The sequence below is a fragment of the Stegodyphus dumicola genome, chromosome X2, assembly GCF_044657685.1.
Source record: "Stegodyphus dumicola isolate Sdum_Otavi_A_Nest chromosome X2, ASM4465768v1".
Taxonomy (NCBI): Eukaryota; Metazoa; Arthropoda; class Arachnida; order Araneae; family Eresidae; genus Stegodyphus; species Stegodyphus dumicola.
This window is the reverse complement of record NC_140781.1, coordinates 51493209-51515931: the sequence shown is the minus strand read 5'-3', so window position 1 is coordinate 51515931 and position 22723 is coordinate 51493209. Positions and strand designations below refer to the sequence as shown.

Here is a 22723-nt window from a genome sequence, read left to right as displayed (position 1 = left end):
TTCATGGTAATAAAGAATTGATACGGCAGATAACAGCACACTTGAAAACAAATTCCAAAGTTATCCACAATTGTAAAGGTAAAAATATTCATTTATACATCCCATCCAGAAAATTATGCTGCACATATTTAAACCATTTACAAAATATTGTAATAGACAAAACAGTAGTAACAATATCGAACATACCTAAGCTTATTACATATTAACACGTACATATTATTATTTGAATATATTATTTCATGTTTATTTTAATATTTTCCAACTTTCGGTTTTATTTTTTATTTACTATTTATTTATTCATTTTTTATTTTCTATTTATTTCCAGTTGCAATTCTTATGTTTCATTTCTGCAGACGAGGGTGAGTTATTATCCCAAAAATTTTAAGAACTTTAATACAGATTAGTTTAAATGTAGCGTGTTATTATTAATATTATATTAATTTTAACTAAAAATGATTTGAAATACATGTTCTAGTATCATACTTTTTAACTTAATCATTGGCTTATTAAGAATATTGTGAGTTTTAAAATATTAGTTAGGGAAATAAAAAGAACATTACTTAATAGTAGATTAAAAGTAGACTAGGAGAAAATCTATGATATTAAATTATTGTGATGTTAAATACTACAGTTTTTGTACTTCATATGCTAAATATAAAAATTTTGAAAACGTTATGTTCATACTTCATTCTTCCACTTATAATTTCCTTTGCTTCAGTTTTTTTTTTTACTTTCCGCTAACTTATATACATAGGTAAGACATGGCTGTTTTGAATTTCAGCATCCATTCGTAAAATTTTAAAATCTATTAACGGCATTCCGAAAAGAAAGTTTTTTGATCCAGAAGATGCCATTATCACAAGAGGGTGCCATCACCAGTCATGAAGAAGCTCCGGAAAAAAAACTCCCTGCATTATAGATTCATTATAGATGAAAATCCGCAGAAATGGCAGACGCCAAAAAGATTGTTAAGCATAAACTTGCTTGTCGCGAATTAGCAGATATTAAAAGGTAAAATGAATATAATTTTTTAGCAGTGATGAGGAACTGGTGGATGATTTAGCTGCTCCGCAGAAAAAAAAAATTACTCGAAAAGAAGAAAAGGATCCTTCCCATCATCCTCTAAGAGGCAGAAGTTGAGTGGAAGAACCTAAGATTGATTTCTGTGAACTTTTACATTGAACAATTTCATGCTAAAATTAAAGCAGTACAACTTAAGATGTTTCTGAAAAACAGTGATGACTATAGAATTATAGCAAGACATCCTGTTAAAACGAAATTCAGTTTCATAGTTTCAAGACGGCTAACGAGAAAATGATGAAAGCAGTTGTCAAAGGCCTTCCTAAAGATATTTCTGGAAATTATTTATTTGAAATGAAAAGATTCCAGCTAAGAAGGTGAAGTGGTTTTCTAAAACTAGATACGGTAATGCCAGGAAGATCCCAGTCTTTTTCATCGAGCTACCTATTCGAGAAAATTTATAATATTACAGATACCTTCAACATCAGAATTTCAACAGAATCTTATCGACCAAGAGCCGACCCGAAGCAGTGCTATCGTTGTCAAAGGTCTGGCCATACACAAGCTGACTGCTACATCAAGCTCCGTTGTATCAGGTCTTGATAGTCATCTTTCCTACGAATGAAAGAGGCAGAAAAAAAGATAAGGCAAGAAGTATTATTCTGTTCTACTCCCCAGCGAAAGCAAGCCTCATGAAAATCTTCTCACGAATGGAAAGACTACTCGATCTTACAGTAATATGTGACTAAAGGAAGATACTTTGAACTGCCTTGCTTCAGAAGATACTCGCAAATTTTAAAGAAGTCCAAGGTGCGACCACTATTATCGAGAAGGTCATAATTGGACTAAATGTAGTTTCTTTTCTGTGGAAACACAACAAGGACATTTTAGTAGATCAAATTTTCATATTTATTGATAAAGATGAATTGCACTTTTAGTGATGATTCATTCTTGCAATTTTCGCCGCAACACTCGTTCGTAGTTGTTTGATCAAAGGACGGTGCGAGATGTGATGGATTTTTGATTCGCTAGATGCCTCTGTTTATAGATGCAGTCACAGATCGCAGGTCACATAGATAAAGGAAGTAATGTTTGGGATCCAAATATTCAGTAAAGAGTTTTCAGTGAATAAGCACGAACTAAGACCCTCACAACTCGTTTTTACTTTTTTCCAATGTTGTCTGTGTGTATGTGTATGATCATCCATTATTATATCAATAACTGTTATAAATAAATCTTCCAAAAATTTCTGTTTTCCGTATTTGAGCTTTCTGCATTCACATAAAGAATTCATTAGATTTTAGGCAAAATTTGGAAACTGGAAATAGTACTTTATCATTTGAAGCCCTTAACAGTTTTGTAACAATCAAACTAATAAACTGTTGTAATTCAACGAGCATTGCTTCTCATATTTAAATATCGCGGGGTTATACTTGAAGATCAAAATTTAGATTTGTTTACATTATATAAATAACATAGAAAAAAATGAAATTATGGTATTCATTTTAAAGTATTTATTTTGAATATATTATAAAGATTTAACTTTCTTTAATTAAAAACCAATTAAATTATATGTAATTTAGTTTCCCAATAAAATACAATATTTATTAAAAAGAAATAAAAGGGCAAACATTTGAGGACGTTGATATAAATTTAGAAAAAACAGTTTTTACTCATGGCCACAGTTTTTACCAATTATACCTAATTAAATGCGCTCAAAAATTTCGTACTACAGACCTTTCTACGAGGCACATCCAGAAAGTAAGTTTCCCCCTTTAAAGTAAACGTAATTAGCCATGCCAATTGGGCATGCGTAACAGATCTATGACGTATCAATCATATGTCAGCCGGACAGGTTCCGCCTCGTGGTAGCAGTGGTCCAAAATTGAAGCTCTTAATTCCATCTCCCGCCGCCTGCGATGTTCGGTCGGTGATAAAGTTCTTGAATGCACAAAGCATTGCGCCAATTGAAATTCATCGTCAGGTGTATGGGCCGAATATCATGATTAAGCAGATGGTGCGTCTCTGGTGTATGCAGTTTTCGGAACTCATCAAAATGTCCATGATAAAGAGAAACCCGGAAAGCCCCGGAAACCAAGCAGCAGTCAATGCATTGGCGGCATAGTGAATCTTCGGTCAAGACGAAATTCAAACAGACGCTGTCGGTACGGAAAGTGATGTACACGATGTTCTGGGACAGGAGGGCCATTCTGCTCATTGAGTTCCTTCCACGTGGTGAAGAAGTAAACGCTGACCGTTACTGTGAAACACTGCGGAAATTGCGACGTGCCATTCAAACCAAGAGGCGTGGAATGCTTACTGCAGTGTTGTACTCCTCCATGACAATGCTCATCCACATACGGCTTGACGCACAGCAGCTGTTTTGACGGAATTTGGCTGGGAGTTGTTTGATCATCCACCCTACAGGCCTGATCTTGCTCCCAGCGATTTTACGTTTTCTTGCACATCAAGGAATTCCTGTCCTCCGGTGAGCGTTTTGGCAACGACAAAGAGCTGAAGACGTCTATCGCACGTTGGTTCCATTCACACGCAGCAGAGTTCTACGACAGAGGGACACAAAAGTTGATTCTACGATACGAAATAGCTGAAACATTGCTGTACTTAATGCTAATAAATATGTTCCTGAAAGTGCGAGTTCTCTCTCTCTCTCTCTTTTTTTTTTTTTTTTTTTTTTTTTTAAATAGGGAAACTTACTTTCTGGATGCCCTATGCATTTATTCCAACAAAAATTAAATTTTGTTTACAAACGATAATATACTTAAAGCTCATTGCTATTTAAAACATGAAACTGATGGGAGGTCATGTTCTGGTGTCACAATAGATCTTTTTCCTTTTTAATCTGATTGATTTTAAAAGAAATGCTTTTAATTCCTTATATATTTGCTTAAAAAAGTTGAATATTATTATAGACTTACAATATATATTTTTTTCACTTTTCAAATATACAATGGATACAAAGAAATTAAATAAATGAGCATGTTTAAAAAAATTTACTAAGTTATCAGTTGATAAACTTAAAAATAAGTCACAAGCTAGCTCTAGCGCTAGAAATCACACATTTTCAAAACTACTGTGAGAAAGAATTATTTATTGATTTAAATGTCAAAAATACTTTTGGCTATGCTATGCTAATATGCTTAACAAATGAAATATTCAAAAGTAGTATTAAATTGAAAAAAACTTGTTTTCTTTTCATTTCTCTTATGTACAACTAAACGCAAAAAAATATCGTAGCAGATTCATTTCAATTGGGTACAATTTTCAAACAGTACAAAATTTGTGAGCACCTTACACAATACGGATATTATCATAAATGTTAAGAAATGCATAATTATAACTAGGATGACATAAATATAAACATGAAATTAATAAGCACCATATAAGAAATATAAATTATCATGTGTTTTTATATGAGATGCACAAGGAAAAGTATACTTGTAAAACATATATATAATAAATATTCCTATTACAACTTATCTAAAGAAACAAAAAAGTGTTTTAATGAACTTTTATCGTAAACATGTGGGGTGACACTGCTTTTTAAAAGAGAGAGAAAATGCTTAGTATATTTTTCGCAATACAAAAAACTAAACAAATTTTTCCCATTTTATTTCTTTGCATTTGTTTTAAGAATTTTTAAATCCTGATTTTGGTTATAAATCCTTAATTTTGATAACCTTAAAGCAGGGTTTCTTAAACTGTGGGTCGCCAAAAATTTTAGCAGTTTTGATATTTCTTTAACTTATTATAATAATTTTACAATTACCAAATATTTTTACACAATGTATCTGAAAATAGGTAAAGGTAAGACAATACAGACAAAGAAAAAAACGAAAACGTTTCGACGCATTCTTTTTATAATATAAAGTTCATTTTCCTTGCTTTGCACGTGACGCTGTCATTTCGTCTGTTACTTAATTAAAATTTTCACATTGCTCCATGTCTTAAAATTAGAAATTAAAGTTAATGACCTAAAACTGCAATAGTATATTACAGTACAAGTGAAAAAAATTGGCAGTTTCATTCACGTGTGTGTCGGATTTACGCAATACTTATGGGGGTTCCACAAAATTTTTGTAAATATTATGGGGTCCTGGGAGTCGCGAAAAAATCTCAGTGATAAAAAGGGGTAGCGACTGAAAAAAGTTTAAGAAACCTTGCATTAAAGCAATGCCGTATTTTTGATTGCTTTCCATTTTATTTGTAGACTTTCTGAGAGCTATAGCTGTGACCAAGAGCCATAATCTTCACTACCTTAAAATATAATTCGGGGTACAGAACTACTTAATTAATTTCATGCTCAATGATTTTTACACACATAAAAAAATTACATAATTTTGAATTTACATACATTAAAAATACAACATAATTTTTCCAATTAATTTTTCGCATATTTCCTGTTTCGAAATATCTATTAAAAATACATAGTTGTAAACTAAAAAAACCATGCAGTTTGGTGTTCAATATAGTTCACCATGTCACTAATAAATGAAGTTACTTAAAGCAAAACATGCAATCTAGTGTTAAATACAGTACATCATGTCACTAATTAATGAAGTTACCCATTTCATGACAATGCATAAATGAATTAAAGTTATTAAACTACCTTTTTACAGACTAAAATTACATCAAAAATGTTTTTAAAACTCTTTACTTTCAATGAAGCTATTCTACTGCATTAAGCACATAAAAGAATACTTTCGTTTAAAGCAAGTAACAAGCAAATAAATTTTAACACTTTAAATACATATAGAAATGAAGAAATAATTCGAAAATATACAAATATTTTAAGATTGCTGTATATGAGAATTTGAAATTATTTATAATGCTCTTCAATACTTATTACATAAAAAATTAAAAAGACAGAATAGGGCATTTCAGACTAAGTTAGATAAGAGAAAAGTTTAAAAAGAATTAATATTGTGTGTTTTTACACACAACATTGAAAGCAATATCTATATTCTTTAAAAAATAACTAGTAACAACATCGATACGTATATAAGTTTGTTACATATTAATGCACACATTATTATTTGAATATTTCATTACATTTTTTCTTTTAATATTTTTTCCTTTCGGTTTAAAAAATTTTCTGCCTTTTTCCAATTTTAATAGTTATGTTTTAGTTCTACAAACGGAGACAATTTATTAGCCTCAAAAAATTAAAAAACTTTAATAATCTAATATTATTAATTTTAAATGAAATGATTTGAAATGCACTTTTTCTTGTTATATTTCTCAACTTAATCATAAGCGTACTGAGGCTCTGTGAATTTTAAAATAATAGTTAGGCCAGTAAATTGAACATTACTTAACGATGAATTAAAAGCAGGCCAGGGAAAATATTTGATGTTAAAATATTGAGAGTGCATTGAAATTTATATTTGAGACGCTAAATATAAGAATTTTGAAAATATTCCATTTGAGGGCAATTATTTTTCCTCGTTCGCATGTATAACACGCATTTCTACTTTTCTAGCTGCTTAATTCTTTCTTTTATACTTTCATTTGATTTTTTTCTTATTTTTCCCCTTATTTCTTTTTAAACATGTTTTTGACTTTTTCTTCTTATATTTTTTATGATTCAGTTCTGCAGAAAAGGGCAACTTATAAGCCTTAAAAATAAGCATTTTAATGGAAATGTATTTTATAAGTAGAATTATTATTACTGTAAGTTCAGATAAGCAATTAATTTAAATACACATCTTCTTGTTAGATTTATTAACTTTATAGTTTATAAGAGCTTCTATGAGTTTGAAATTAACAGTTTGGATAGTGAAAACAACACTACTTAATAATGGATTAAATGGTTGTCAGGAAAAAGTAGTTTAGTTAAATTATGTACATACTAAAATTCTGTGTTTAATATGCTAAATGTGATAATTTTTAAAATTCTCTTTGGAGTGTAATTATTTGCTCACGCCCGCATATATCACATATATTTCAGTTTTATACTTCATTCTGCCTGGCCTAGTTTAACAAGTTTCGTTTTTCATTCTTTTCTTTTCTTTTTTTTAACGGTTTAATTTTATTTAACATTTTTAAAGTAATTTACAGTTAGGTATTCTGAATTTACGTAAACTAAATTATTGATATTACGCTTTCGGAAAAAATAAATAAATGTGTCCATATTTGAAAAAAAAAAACTGAGTAAGTTGTCAGTAGGAAACATAAAAGCAAATAACAAGTTAGCTGTAGAGAGAATATGGAAGGTAGACATTGGTATTATGTCATCAGGAAAGTTCTGCTTCTTTTTATGATAAAATGCAAATGAAGCAGCACAGAAACATAAGAAACTTTCATTCAGTCACATAAGCACCATTTAATTCTGTGATGTTTTCCTATATCTCAAGCAGCTGGAAAATTACTTTTTTTTAAAGCTCAGGAAGGAGGGGGGGAATAACCCATCTGTACATTAAAAAATATCTCTTGTCAAAGACGAAATCATTTTCGATATGCAGCTTTGTTTAGTTCTGCATAGTTGCGTAAAAGCTAGATGTACTTAAAAATGAAATATTCAACAGCGATATTTAAATTAAATAAATTTTTCTACCTTTCATTCCTCTTACCCGGCATTAAATGCAAAAAACACTGTTAACGTTATTAAATAGTTATTATTTTAATAAATTCAATGAAACTAGATAGAATTTTGAGTACAAAATTTGTAATCATCTTATATAATAAGGTATTGTCATAAATATAAGGAAATGCTCAAGTACAACTAAGAAGTCATAAACATAAACATGATATTCCTAAGCGGAAAAATTTTAATACAAGTTATCATGTGCATTGATATGAAATGTCAAATAGCAAAGTATAGCTGTAAAATACAAATACGACAAATACAAAAAATTTAGATTTCTTCTGATACAGTATTAATTTAGCAATGATCAATAATTTTGAGTAATTTTTTGTGAGGGAAAAATAAATACTAAATAAATCCATATTTTAACATAACTGACTAATTATTTAAATTATATGTCAATTAAATATAATTACATAGTTTTAATTACATTCATAAAAAAGTTTGCAGCGTTATAAAAACGATAAATTCATAGAATATGATTCAAACAAGTGGCCAGTTAAGTCAAAATTGTTTGAGAAGCATTAGTTAAACTTTAAAACGTTTATTAAGAAGCATCTACTATATTAATTTGAAATCATTCTGGTTGTTAAAGGCACTGTACTGATTATAATCTCAAAAAAAAAAGGAATTAATAATTTTAATTCGCGGAATGGCAATTACTTTCAGAGCGAAAATTTTGCCAAACTGCTTAGATGATCAGAGTAATATTTGATATAAATTTATGGAATAGATATTCCATAAATAAAATCAAAATTACCTCCCCCCCCCTCCCCAACATAAGCAATGTACTAATCATACGCTTATGTAATATATTGCTTATGTATAACTTCTTCATACATATAACTACACCATAAAAAATAACAATTATTATGAGGAAGATATATAAAAATAATTATTATAAGAAAGTAATGTCATTAACTGGTAAACAACTTCAAAACAGTTAAAAGATTTTATTCCAACAAAGAATTTTTTTTTAAAACATAAGTTTAGCATTAATAAGTATATTTTTCGAAACAAAACTCTAACAAAATGCTAAACTGACATATTTTTACACACATTTTCTAAGCTTCTTGATTTGGGGAAAAAAACTGAAACAGAAGAAGTGCCTATAATAAAAGTTCTTAAAAACAAATAGTAATAAACATGGGCGTAGCCAACGGGGTGCAGAAAGGTGCCCTTGCACCCTGCAAACCAATGCAATTTTTTCTGTTAAATATTAAACTATAAAAACTAGTGAAAAATTTGTTCTTTTCCTTATTATTCTATTAGGCTATTTCTTTTTCTATACAAAAGCTATGGACTGATAGTTTTAATTTTTCACAACTTCAAAGCCACTGTAAGGTTGTTATGTTAATTAACTAGCTATTATGGTTTTGATCTTTACTGCAACTTCTTTCCGGATTCCTCACCAGAATGTAAATTAGCTTTGACTGTATTTAAGCTGAGGGTAATCTTAAGAGACAGAGCGCTTCGGGCATTCGCGTCAGCTGTATCGAAATGTGATATTCCAGTTTTTGCATTCTGGTCTGCCGATGTTTTAAGGGGACTCATACACCTTAAACCTCTCATGATCTTCGAATATGTGACTGTTGCAAGAATTGGGATATTTTATTTATGTTAAAAGCAATTACTTCCAACTTTTTACAGCTAACTACATAATATAGCTGCTTTGGAAACTAGTAACCAAAAAGTTTGTGTTACCATAAATAGTTTTGTAATTTAATCCTCTTTGTGACAAAATATTTCACCATGTTTCCACCTTGCGCGCATGATATTTTAAAAATGGCTAATGGTACATACTTGAAATTGGATGGAATTCTTTATATGGGCACTATTTTCTAACTGAACCAACAATCTGATGAATATTTTAATATTGAAAAATTTTATGGGCGAAAGCATTAAAAATATTTTTAATAAAATACATTTTATAAACTCAACTCAAAATAAAATAAAAATTTAACATGAAATTTTTAGAATTTTAGGTTTACAGTAGTTTCCAAATGTTATAAAAGCTATATATTAAATATGGAATCAAGTTATGAAGCAGAATGTTGTAAACTGTGCGCGCAAGTTGGAAACATGAAGAAAAATGTCGTCACAAAGCGGATTAAATTTTAAAAAATATTTATGGCAACACAAGCTTTCTGATTTCTATTTCAGAAAGCATCTATATTATGTAGTCAGCTGTAAAAAGTTGGTAGTAATGCTTTTAAAATAAATAAGTTATCCCAATTCTTGCAACTCCCTTTTCACTGACTTATATGTATGTACCCTGCTCTCACCTGTCACCTGTATCTACTAGTTAGAGTAGATATATATGATATATCCATATTAAAATCTCCCTACTGTGATTATTTAATTTATTTCTCACGGCACGTTGTAGCCCTGAGAGTTGGAATATCCTGGCTCAGTGGGAGTCAAAATATGGTAACCTCTTGAGTTTGATCTTGCACTGTGTTGATGCCACTGAATATGCAGACCAAAATTAGAATAATCTGAAAATGCTAACTGGCAAATTTCGCAAACTTTTGCGTCTAAAAGCATATGCACAAGCAAATGTTTCTCATACATATATCTATGAGTGACAGGCGAGCCACATCGGTTACATACATAAGTCACATTATCGAATATCATATTGTGACAAGACATTGACGTATCGCGTTGTATTAGTAAACTCCTTAACAAAGGATATTGGTTGTAAGTGGGTATGCTAGTTTGAGAAGATATTCTGCAGCCAGTATCTTGCGATGATGGTACACCATAGTATCTTGTATCACCACAAGCAGTACGAGTCATTGGAGTGACCATCGGAGGGCCCCTAATAGTTAAAGCGATCATTTGAGGATTACTAGTCACTATCTGAGGGTGCCTAGACATTGAATGGACTATCCGAGGATCCCTAATCATCGGAGGCATTATCTGAGGGTCCACAGACGTTGAAGGGGCCGTCCGAGGGTCCCTAACGTTTTCAAAATATGAATATTGTGATGATTGTCTAGGAAAAGGACCACCATCTCTGAAAGAAGTAGAAGTGCTAGCCATCTGATGGTCATGTGTAGATTGTAAATGTGAATACTGGCCTTGTGTTGCTTCTTGATTAATGACGTTTTCATGTGGCGGGGAACAAAGATGCCTTTTTTGTCGGTGTTTTTCTAGTTTCTTGCTGCTTGAGTAAGAACGTTCACACACGTCACATGCATGTGCCTTCGCGGTTTTGTATTTGGAAAGGGCATTTTTATGAAGCGGCTGCTCCTGTAAATTCGCTTGACACGATTTACACACTTTTTTCTTTTTTTTACTTTTCACAGCCTCCGCTTTATCATTTTCAAGCGTTATAATGTATAGAACCGGATTCTTACAAATTTTACATAAATAGTTTTTGGATAAGCGGAATTTTTTTGATGAAGCAGATGAAGCAGTTACCTGGTCAATGCTAATTTCACTGCTCTGGCTAGAGAGAACTATAGTGTTTGAACTTAAAGAAATTATCTCTTCAAGAAAAACACAGTCACTGTCACTTTCCTGCATTTCAGTATTGCTTGATCGTTTTTGTTTCCAATTCTTTTTATATCTTCTTTTCCTTTTCTTCCCAGCAGTCCTGAAATAGAATATATATTGATAAACAACCTATAAAAGCAAAGTACTATTTATATTTTTAATGCTGTAACTAAAAACTAAATTTTTATTGTACAGGGTAGGAAATTTAATTTAACTACAATTAATACAGATTTCTGACATAAATGTATGCATAAACCTTTCCTTGAGGTACTTGTAACTGCTCAGATCCTAACGCTGATCTAATAGCTGGTTTGGATAACTGACTGTTTAAGGCAAAACACACCAGAGCCTAATGAAAAGGAGGACTTCATGAATAATTTTTAAAAGCAAATGGTTCGTATTTTCATTACATATCAAGTAAAACATAAAACTCCAATGCAGCCAGTCCTTTCGCTAAGATTTGAACGTGATCGCATTATTTTTATCCAATAGTTTTATGTACTAGGAGATCACCAGTGACCGAGTAGTAAGATTACTTTATATTGATTGTTAGATCTGTGTTCAAATACTGGTGAACAAGGCGATGGTTTCATGGTTTTCCTCATATGATCGTGAACAGGCATTTCCTCTTTAAAAACCATCCATAAAGACATTCATTCCCTTAGGCAGATAGTTCTAGAGACCTCTGCTTTAATCAAATAACCTAACCTAACTTATACATTTTAGGTGTGAGACTGGGCTAATAGCTAAAATCACAAAGTTCAATATAACGAATTTTAGTTATTTAGTACCATAAAGTATAAAATCTTTGATCTTTTCCACTTTAAGCAAATTTATTTTAATCACCTTTATTTTATGATTCTGGAAGTGAAAAATGTTCTGAACTAGGCACAATGAAGAAAAATTGCTGTTCATTTAAAATTTAACTAGTGATTATAAAGAGTGTCCATAATTTAATCACCGGATAACAAAACTGCATGGAAACGAAATTTCACGAAATAACTGGAAATAATGTATATCGATATAATCTTCAGCTCAAGGAATTTCATTTATTCTAAGTTTTGTGAATCAACTAGGAACTTGCTTGTTTACAAACAAAATGGCGTCACGCAATGAAAAAGCAGTGTGCGTTCCCTAGTAATGGGAAACGAAATATCTGAAAACAGTTGGAAGACGATTCCGACATGAATTTAATAACGTAGATGACGTAGCAATCTCGTCGCGCATGACGTTGTAAATGACGTAGTAATCTCGCTACGTATGATATTGCAAAGACGTCACATTATATCGTCTTTAAGACGCCCAAATGTCAGCAAAATTTTACTCTTTTGCGACCTTCTCAAACATGTCCATTACACATTCCTTTTAAACAAAGATATCGCTTTCGCACCTTTATATACCACATTCTCATGGCCAAAACGTAGGATGTTACACTGTTACGCCGTCGTATAGCGACGTTTTAGTGATGCCTTATTGAAGGTACCTTTATTGTAACATTCGCCCGTTAAAAAGTTAAACTGCAAAACTAATACCTTGTTAGTTCTGTAATTTACTTTTTGGGGATAGTTGAAAACATAGATATAACGCCTTCTTGCAAATAAAATCAATTTTATTGTGTCATTGTGTTTATTAAAGTATTATTTAATTATTTAATTTACTGGTTTTTCAAATTCTGACATACATCTACTTACTTGTTATTCGAAACATCTGAGTAAAATGCATATTCAATACAAAACCACATATTTTAACAAACTATTAATTAGATAAGAATTATTTATAAAATAATAACTTAAACTTCAGACATTTTCAGATCATCCAGCATACAATATAATTAACCTAATAATGTAAGTATCATTATTAATAACTGTTTATTGTTTTATTTTAACTATTTTTCTTGATACGTCTTGTCTTCTTAGGTAGCATAAACTAGCTAGACCTAAACAGACTGTGTAGCTAATTATCCCTAAGTCTTAAGTACGACAAAGTCTAGCGAAGGGTGTAAAGATTCCTTTATTAATTCAATTATGATTCACAGATGGCACCGACTCGTGCTTACAAAAACCAACACTCTTTGCTTAACTCAAAAGGTAACGAGTAACGTAAAAAAAGAAAGGGAATTAAGCTTAGCCTAACGGTTTTTCACAGATTACTCAGCGCACAGGCAGGCTCTGACTCGTAAAAGTCGACGTAAAACAAGCCCAATGGCAAGAAGCGCTCAACGTAACAGAAATCTAATCACTAACAAAATGAAGATAGCAACGTAGTCTTCAGGCAGGTAGAACACTCTCTAAAATTACCTTCCAAATATCTTCCCTTAAATACTAGCTTCTAACTCATTTGAATACACGCGAGCTAACTCATTTACATTGTAGCAAGAAAACGTGGGTTGAAAGCAAGAGCGATAGGAAAAGTTGCTTCGTTGCTGTTAGGTAAATTAGATAAATCCCCACATTTTTTCCTGCCAAAATTTAAGTATACGCAAAAGAGGTCCTTAACGACCTCGTTAAAGAACTTAAATTCTAACTATAGTACAGCTCCATTTATCCGAACTACGACTATACGAATCGCTTTCAGAATTTCATAATCAACTGAAGAAGATAAGGAAAAGGAGAAATAGGAGAAAGAAGAAAAGGAAGAGACAGGAGAAGATGAGGATGACGTGCCACTTGAGGAATTAAGAACCATTCTTTTGAAAATTCCTGGATGTTTAGAAGCTAGTGCTGAGGATACAGCAGAATGGATGCTGTGGGATTCGTCATATCCTAGGTTTCAAATGCTAAATGATGATGAACTTCAAAATCGCAATAACAACCTTGTATTTAGCGTACATATATTAAAACAATCGATTTCGAGGGCAGCTAAATGTCCCTCCTCATCAGGAGAACGAAATTACTAGAAAGGGGAAAAAAGATAGGAAATGAATGATGATGAACTTATTGAAAGTGTGAGAGAAGAAAGTGTCGAGGAAGGAGGTGACCTTAATGCCGAAACTGAAGCAGACACGGGACCATCAGCTAGTGAAACGTTTGCCGGCCATGAAACTGCATTGAAGTGGATGGAGCGTTAGCCCCAGTATGACCACATGCAATTTCTCATTGTCAAGCGGATGTGCGACTTGGCTGCCCGAAAACGGATCAAGACAGTGAAACAGCTTACTTTGACTGAGATGTTCAGCAAGCAATGACTTTCAGCACTTGTAAGTACTGTACAGTACGCTATATAACATGTGCGTAAAAGCTATATAACATGTGCGTAAAAGCTATATAACATGTGCGTAAAAGCTATATAACATGTGCGTAAAAGAGTTATATAGTGTATCCTTTTCATCTTAAGTAATAAAAAATCTCTTTTTCTTTAAAAATACTTGTAGTTTTTTTCCCTCCCATTTTCAACATACATTAATTAATTAAAGTGTACGTAGACCCTTTCTTCGGAAAACATCCAATTATCTGAATTTTTGATTATCCGAATGGGGTCCGTTCCCAACTGATTCGGATAATTGGAGTTCTCCTGTATCTAAAATTTTCAGAGCCAGCCTCTTACAATAACGTGAGATTTTAGCGAAACAACAGTTTTATTTAAAACATAAAGAGCTGGATCATATAAAAAGGTACAATATTTCAGCAGCTCCACATCTTTCCAGAAATCAGGAAAGAAAAAGTCTTTAGCAAACTATTCTAAAAAAATGATATAGCTTTACTTTACATTATCTTATTCTTACTTTAACATGTCATTTAAATTTCTCTGCACTTTGATTTCACACATTTATTCCACAAATTAAGTCTCTTCCCCTGTTGCTCTCCAAAAGAACTGGTGTGTAATATCCAGACAGTATCTTTTGCAAGTGTCAAAAACGCTACCAGTTAACCGACAACCTACATGTTAGCAATTGTGACTCACTAGGCCTCAAAGACTCTTTATTCTCAAAACTGCACCTAGCGTGCTAACAAGAGAGTGATTTAAATTTGAGTGTTGGATGGACAGCCTAACTTTTCTTTTAGCTTACATTTTTCTCAATCCTGCTAGCTTCCACATAAATGTCTCGTTCATAAAGTACAATGGAGTCGCCCAGACGGTATAGTGGTTAGGGTCGCAAACTGCGATACCAAAGAGGCCGGGTTCGAATACCGGAAAAGGCGCGGTTGTAACTGTCAGTACTGGAAACTCGAGCTAGTTTTCAGTCATAATGAGTACGCTAAAATTTTTTGTTTGATGATGATCCTTAGCAAGATCATTTTTAGCTCCCGCCGAACTGTATACATAGGTAAGGGGAGCTAATGTTTTTGGTAAAAAAATTTCATTTAGAGTTTGCAGTCAATAAACACGAATTAGACTCTTTACAATACGCTTACTCTTTTTACAATGATGTCTGTCTGTGTATATGTTTCTGAGGATTTTTTCGTCCACGATAAATCTTATCAAACTTCTAAAATTTTTCGTTTTCTGTATTTAAGCTGTAAGGCATTTAATTGTAATTAACCAGTTATTATTATTTTTAGCCTTTATTATAACTTTCGTTTTCCACATTCCTCACCAGAATGCAAAATTAGGTTTTTGTGTATTTAAGCTGAGGGTTTTGAAAGTTTAGATTCGAGCTTCTGGCAGCTGCGTTCTGCCGTATTTACTCTCGCCAGCTTTGCTTACATTTATAAACCGACTTTAGCGTCTTGCTAGCCGATGCTTTACTCTTATCAAACTTCTAAAATTTTTCGTTTTCTGTATTTAAGCTGTAATGCATTTAATTGTAATTAACTAGTTATTATTATTTTCAACGTATTCGTTAAAATACGTGCTGGTAAAATTCTAGTCAGCTCAAGTAATCTAGTTTATATGTAGTCTTAGTTATCTGCGTTCGAATTTAACTTTCTGCTTATGTTAATTTAAATACTCACAAATAGCAGTTTCGTCTGGAGCAAAACGTTATGCCTGTTCTGTTCAATTTAATACTAAATAAAAAGGTTACTTTAACCTTTTTCAGTAATTTAGGACTTGTTTGAGACTAAGCAATAACTCGCTGTCAATCTAGTTGGGTCTACAGTATTTTATTAGAAGCTTTCAGTTACAGTAGAGCTTTACACAGCTTTTTGCGTTCCTATAAACAGTTGATTCAATTTTGGGTAATCCTGGACAGCGGGAAGTGGTACTTTATTTGAAGCTTATAATAATTTTTAATGTAAAACTATATTAAAGTGTAATCTAAAACTTTTCAGTTTTAGTATTTAAAGCTTTTATATTAATGGGAACAACTTATTACATTTTAGCAAAAATTGATAAAACTGATCGGAAAATACTTAACTTGAAGCTTTGAACAGATTTTTGTGAAAATATATAGTATGATATAATTTTACTTTGAAAATTATTTACATACACCTAACGGTCGAAATTAACTGACAAAAACTATCGAAAATTATTTACATATACCTAAATATCATAAGGATATGCGACAGATCAGTGATGAATTTAGATTTGTTGAAACTATAGAAATAACATGGAAAAATAAATTATTTTAACATGGAAACAATGTTATTTGTTTCAAAGTATTTTGTTCATAATGCGTATTTTAAATACGCATTATGAACCCTTAATTTTCTTTAGTTAAAAACCGATTAAATTATACTTTTTTCAACGGCCGAATAAAATGCATATTTTAATAAAAAGAAACAAAGAGAGCAAGCGTTTGCTTATATTGCTGTAAATTTAGGAAAACCCAGTTTTTAACAAGCCAGTTGTACCTATAAAAATATAATCCAAAATTTCTTATTACGAGCCTTTGTATTGCAGAAATACGTAAAGAAAACTCAGTCAAATGACATTATGAAGTAAGTCGTGAATGCCTCTTTGAGAAAAGAGTGAGCTAAAAAATTCACCGTTCAGATAATTAAAAATACAAACAGTCTTTCAATATTTTTTTTTCCAATGGCAGATTGTGAACAATTACAAATGTAACCCAATCCATGAGAATCTATACAGGGCCGGATGTGGTGGTCTCTTTATTATGGAGGCACCTAATAGGTGGGCCGCCATCGCCTTTCCTATGAAGGGACGGACAGTTACAACCATGCCTTCTCCGGGATTTGAACCCAGGCCCTTCGGTATAGCAGTCAGCTTCCTTGATCACCATACAGACTGGGCAGCATAGTCTTTCAACATTACTTAATCAAATAGTAATACTTGCAGTCATCCAAATAAAATTGCTACTACGTTTTATTACCTGAAACGCTATTGCAAAACGCAGAGAACTTTTCAGTAGTTGGTAATATATGAAAGAAGCATAGTTTAACTATGATTTTTGTAGATTTAAAAAAGAAAGAAGAAATAATTCCAAAAGATAAAATATTCAGCATGACCTAAAATACTACAAAAAGTAGAACTTTGGAAGTAAATCACTCATGAACAAAAAAATTGGTATAAAATTTTGTTTTATCTTTTTCTTGATGGAATTACTGACATAACTGACTGAGGACGTTCAACAATTTTAATTTTTTTATTGTGTTGGGAATAATATCAAAGAAGGTCTGATAAGCTCAACATTGTTAGATACAACAATACCAGAAATCTATATTTTAAGCTGTAGCTGTAAAAGCTCTTTTGCTGAAAATAAAGAAAGTTTGCCGAAAACTCTAACAGTAGCCAATTAACTATTCAAAAATCTGTCAAAAATTGTCGCGATCGTGTTATGATCATCGTGTTATAATTGGCGAGAAAAACTGTTTTTGCTTAATTACTCGCATAATTTAATCGGCATTCAGGTCTACATTTTGTGTTGCATCCAGGTACTGACAGATTTTATGCGTAAAAGCCATTTTCGAGTTTTTCTTTAACTTACAAGAGGTTTACTCACAAAACAGTCATTTCTATATTTGATTTAATGACTGACTTTAAGTTTGCAGTATTTGTGACTAAATAACAGGATATCAGTCTTTACCATTATTTATCAAAGCCTCAAGTATTTTTCCAAATGAAAAAACTTCTTGAAGGGTTTAGAATCTTATGGTATGGTTTATTTAATTATGGCAAAGCACACTAGGGCTATCTGGCTAAGGGAAGGGATGCCTTCGTGGAGGACTTTTTAAGGGAACCTGACTCGTATACACATTACACATGGGGAAAACCACGAAAACGCCTATGCAGCCAGCCCGTTCGCGGGATTCGAACCTCGGACCGAACTACCAGTGTTCAACGACTTTATCGGTCGGCCTCTGGTCGGCTTAGAATCTTATGAAAAAACTGGATCAAGTTCAACTGATACAAGAAGTCCAGCAGTTATTAAGTCAATAATCAACAAATAGTCTTAACTTTCAGGAACGTCAAAATTTATTTTGCGCTTAGATGCAACATACGCAGATCAGTCTTATTTGAAGAATTTTGAATGGCTCCCTTTCGAAGACCTTGATCAATTTTGACGTTTTATCGCTTTGAGAAATGACTTGGAAACAATTAAATATTATCGACTATTAAACTTTAGTAACAGTAATACAGCATAAGAAATTATTAGAACTTCAGATGCCATTCTCTAAACATTTAGTCCTTTATAATACATAATAATGTCTACATTAATTGTTTCGTTTTGCATGTATACTTATTATCTGTCCCTCATGTGCTTTGCCTATTCAATTAACATTACATTATGTAACATTTATAGCACATATTATCCCGTAGATCGTTGGAGGAAATTTCGGCAACGGTTTCCAATCGCTAATCGTTACTGGGGAATTCTAAAGTACACGGTCATTTACATTTGACAGTAAATCGCGCTATTTGGCCGGTAGACGGGGTAATACTGCAAATACCTATTATACAGTATGTAAACCGAGTAAAAAAATGGGACAGTTATACATCTTCCATTTTACTCGGCCTATTGCCAATATTCAAATTGCGTTTTTTATAGCTCGAAAGCGCGATTTAGATTATATATTAAATTTATATATAGTGTTCTTCTAGCATATTTATTTTGATATAAAATCGGACATGTTCTGAAATGACATGCCAATTGTTTTCCATATTTCGATTTTATCAGTTATTTTACCAGAAATTATGCCTAAATACCAAATTTTGTAAATTTCGGTGAGAAGGAGAAAGTAGAGGATTTAGTTTGGCGCACTTTTTTTACTTTGTGCCAAGAATAATTCATTTGGCGAGCCAGTTCATGGAACCTGTTTAATTTTCCCTTTCATTCTGAATGTGCGGAAAAAACGTTTCTTTCTTTTTTTTAGTCCAAAGGGGTATTTTGCCCTAAAGGACTATTATTTTCGTTTTGGCATTTTCCGTTGGTTCACTATAAATGTCCGATTCACTTTTCAAATTGTTACCGCCAATGATTTAACATTCTCTGACGTAATTTAAATTTATAGTAGCCTTCATTTAAAAAAATAGTCATTTTTGGAATTCACCCGATATGTTTTTTCATACGTCTTTTCATAATATAGGCCCATTCGCTGCAATACTTAACGCACCGCACAGAATGAAAACTTTAGCTAAATGTTGTATGAACGTCTAGAGATTTTTGCATTAAAGCTTGAAATGGATTTTACGCAAACTGCTGTTCTTTCTTTTTATTTTTTCCCTTCAACAATACAATATTTATTCTCAGTGTCAACACAAAAATATTCAGTTTTCCTTGATAGTTATATTCCATAACTTTTGTATTCTTGTCAAATCTTTTTAAAATTTCAGTTGTATCTTTCCGGGAGACCTCCTTTCGTTTTATAGACCTTTTTAGTTGTAAATTAAATTCAAAGTAAAGCTCAGTGGACAAACTGCTGAATTAAAACATATGTATCAAATGATTAGAGGCATTTCCCAATCAATGGTAGAAACATCTCCCAAATTTTTCTATCAACAGAATTCAGTGTTTACTGTATCCCACTGCCCTAATCTTAAAATCAGTGACAAATAATCTAAATAATCTAAATAATCTAAATAAAATAAATGTCAATTTTCAAGTTAAGTTATAAGGTATTTCTCCCGCTTTCCTAGCGTGCCTTCGTGGTGTAATGGTTCTGCACGTTGGGCCGGTATTCCAGAGGTCCGCGGTTTGATTCCCGGCGAAGGCGGTTGCTAATTTTTCATCTCATCGGCTTTCAAAATTAACCTAATATCTCTACAGTGGCACCCGAACTAAAATGGTGGTGGATGACGATTCTCCCCACCCAGGATTCGGCTATTGGGTCCCCTAAAAACCCCAGTCGCTCTTTAAAAGTGGGAGTATATAAGGTATTTCTCCCACCTTCCTAATTTTTCATCTCTCCAGCTTTCAAAATTAACCTAATGTCTCTACAAAGTAATGCTCATATTAAACAGGATATGTTAAATTATCTGTAGTAGTATAAGTAGAAACTAGTGATGTAAGAGGGTTAATATAAAAATTTATAGAACATATATTTTTCTAACAGATGAGACATGACCGAAATTGTCAAAATCTTAAATCTCAGTTTATTTTCTTAAATACGTATTTTGAAACTATGTGCAACGAAATAGGATATCGAGCATAGAAATTTCACTTTTATGGTAAAAAGCGAAGAATTAATCGAACTATATATTGAAGTTTTAATAAGCCAAGACTAAAGGGACACAATCCTTAAAAAACAGACATTGGAAATTTGACTTTGAATTAGTATCAGTTTAGAATAATATGTTTCGATGTTCACTTTGGCTTACCCTCGAAATCTGAGTTCCGAAAATCATTCAGTCGAAAATTTCGATTTACTGAAATTCAAATGCTCAAAGTTTTGTGCATATTGACGGCACGACAATTAAGTAATTAGAATGAATTTAAAGAAATTGAAATACTGTAATGTGTGCACTGATTCAGCTTCCTTTTTAAATAAGGCTTGTAGGTGTCCCTTTTTGACAGTGTTCTAATGGTAGATGTCGCATTTCTTTTACCTTTTTCATGTCACAAGGAAAAAAACTTTCCTTCGAGAGGCAACTTTAGTTTTGGGGAAGCGAAAATAATAGCAAGATAAATTTGCAGAATATGCAGAATGGCTCACTTCACAAATTTATTTTCGAGTGGAAGCAGATGTACGAAGTGGTTATTGACCGGTAACAAGATACAATATCCATTTGGAACACGGTTTCGGACGGAAGAAAGTACAATTAAAAATCGTTTGTTAATTCTGAGCTGTTCAAATCAACTAGTCAGCCAAACTTTGAAATTTCAGAATTGTTTTGACCCCTCAGAGTATAAGATAAACCTAATACCATTAATCCAAATACCTAATTCCTGTTTAATCTTCCCAGAACGCAGAGAAAATTTCATCTCTCTTTCCTTTATCAGCATGATAACGCCGGGCCACACACTACTCGCATCAGCAAACGTGCCCTGCAAGGTGTACAGATGCTTCCCTGGCAACTGTTTTCTCCGGTGTCCGCCGAAAACGTCGTGGAGAAAACAACGCAAGGCGAAAACAACGCAAGGCGAAAACATCGTGGCAGAAACACCATGGGAGAAAAATAAAGCAAAGAGAAAACATCGTGGTACAAAATATCGTCGTCGAAAATAAAGCGGTTCAAAAACTTCGCATTCGAAAATATCGTGGTAAAAAATAAAGTATCTACAAATCATCGCAGAACGATAACATCGCAGACATACATTTTGCAGGCTTTAATAATTGTGAAAAGATATTCGCATAATGATTTGTGAACGCAAGATGGAAAGAAGGGTAATTTTTACTTTCATATTTTTTATTAACTAATAAATATTTGCTGAAAATATAAAATGGAAACTTAAGCATAAAAAATTAATGCAACTTATATCACTTAATATAATTTTAAACTAACACCGTTAACTAACAAAAGCACTTAATAAAAATATTTTTTTATAAAGTTTTACTGGTAATTTTTCATGAAAAATATAATCTGAAGAAGAAGGAAGATAAGTCACTACATGCCCTTACCACCTATAAAAAATTGCTAAGTTAATCATGAGATTATTTTCTTCACTTTTGTTAATCTGATAATCTTATAGTAAAAATCATTTCTTTTTTGTTTAAATTTCTTGTTTTGTTTTTTATAAATTATTAGTTAATAAAAATATGAAAGTAAAATTATCCTTTTTTCCCTCTTGCGCTCACAAATCATTATGCGAATAACCATTTACAATTATTAAAGCCTGAGAAACGCCTTCTGCGATGTTATCGTCATGCGATGATTTGTAGGTACTTTATTTTTTACCACGATATTTTTTACTACGATGTTTTTAAACTGCGAATGTTTTGAACCGCTTTCTTTTCGACGATGATATTTTGTACCACGATGTTTTCTCTTTGCTTTATTTTCTCCCGCGATGTTTCGTGCCACGTTGTTTTCGCCTTGCGTTCTTTTCTTTGCGACGTTTACGTTCGCGATGTTTTCGGCTGTAAACTCTCTCCTGATCTTTCACCAATCGAACACATTTGGGATGTGAATGGACGCCATATGCAGATCCTGCCATTGCCGCGTTCAGAAGTCGAACTGTGACAAATGGTTGACAGGGAATGGAGAGCCATTCTTCAGGATACCATCCGCAGTCTAATTGACTCTGTACCTAGATGTGCTGCTTCGTGTATCGCCGTCCAAGGTGGTCCTATCATATGAAATGTAAGATAAAGGTGGACG

The 22723-nt window shown here is 32.4% G+C and overlaps 1 protein-coding gene across 3 annotated transcripts in view; it reads left to right on the top strand.

The window, feature by feature from the left end:
- Positions 1-1906, top strand: part of LOC118203997 (uncharacterized) — a 40569-nt gene extending 38663 nt beyond the window's left edge. For all 3 annotated transcript variants that reach the window (XR_015039201.1, XR_015039200.1, XM_085809812.1), the window contains 2 exons: positions 326-359; positions 782-1906. The gene's annotated coding sequence lies outside the window, so the exon portion shown is untranslated. The remainder of the gene's footprint in view (positions 1-325; positions 360-781) is intronic.
- Positions 1907-22723: the final 20817 nt, after the last annotated feature.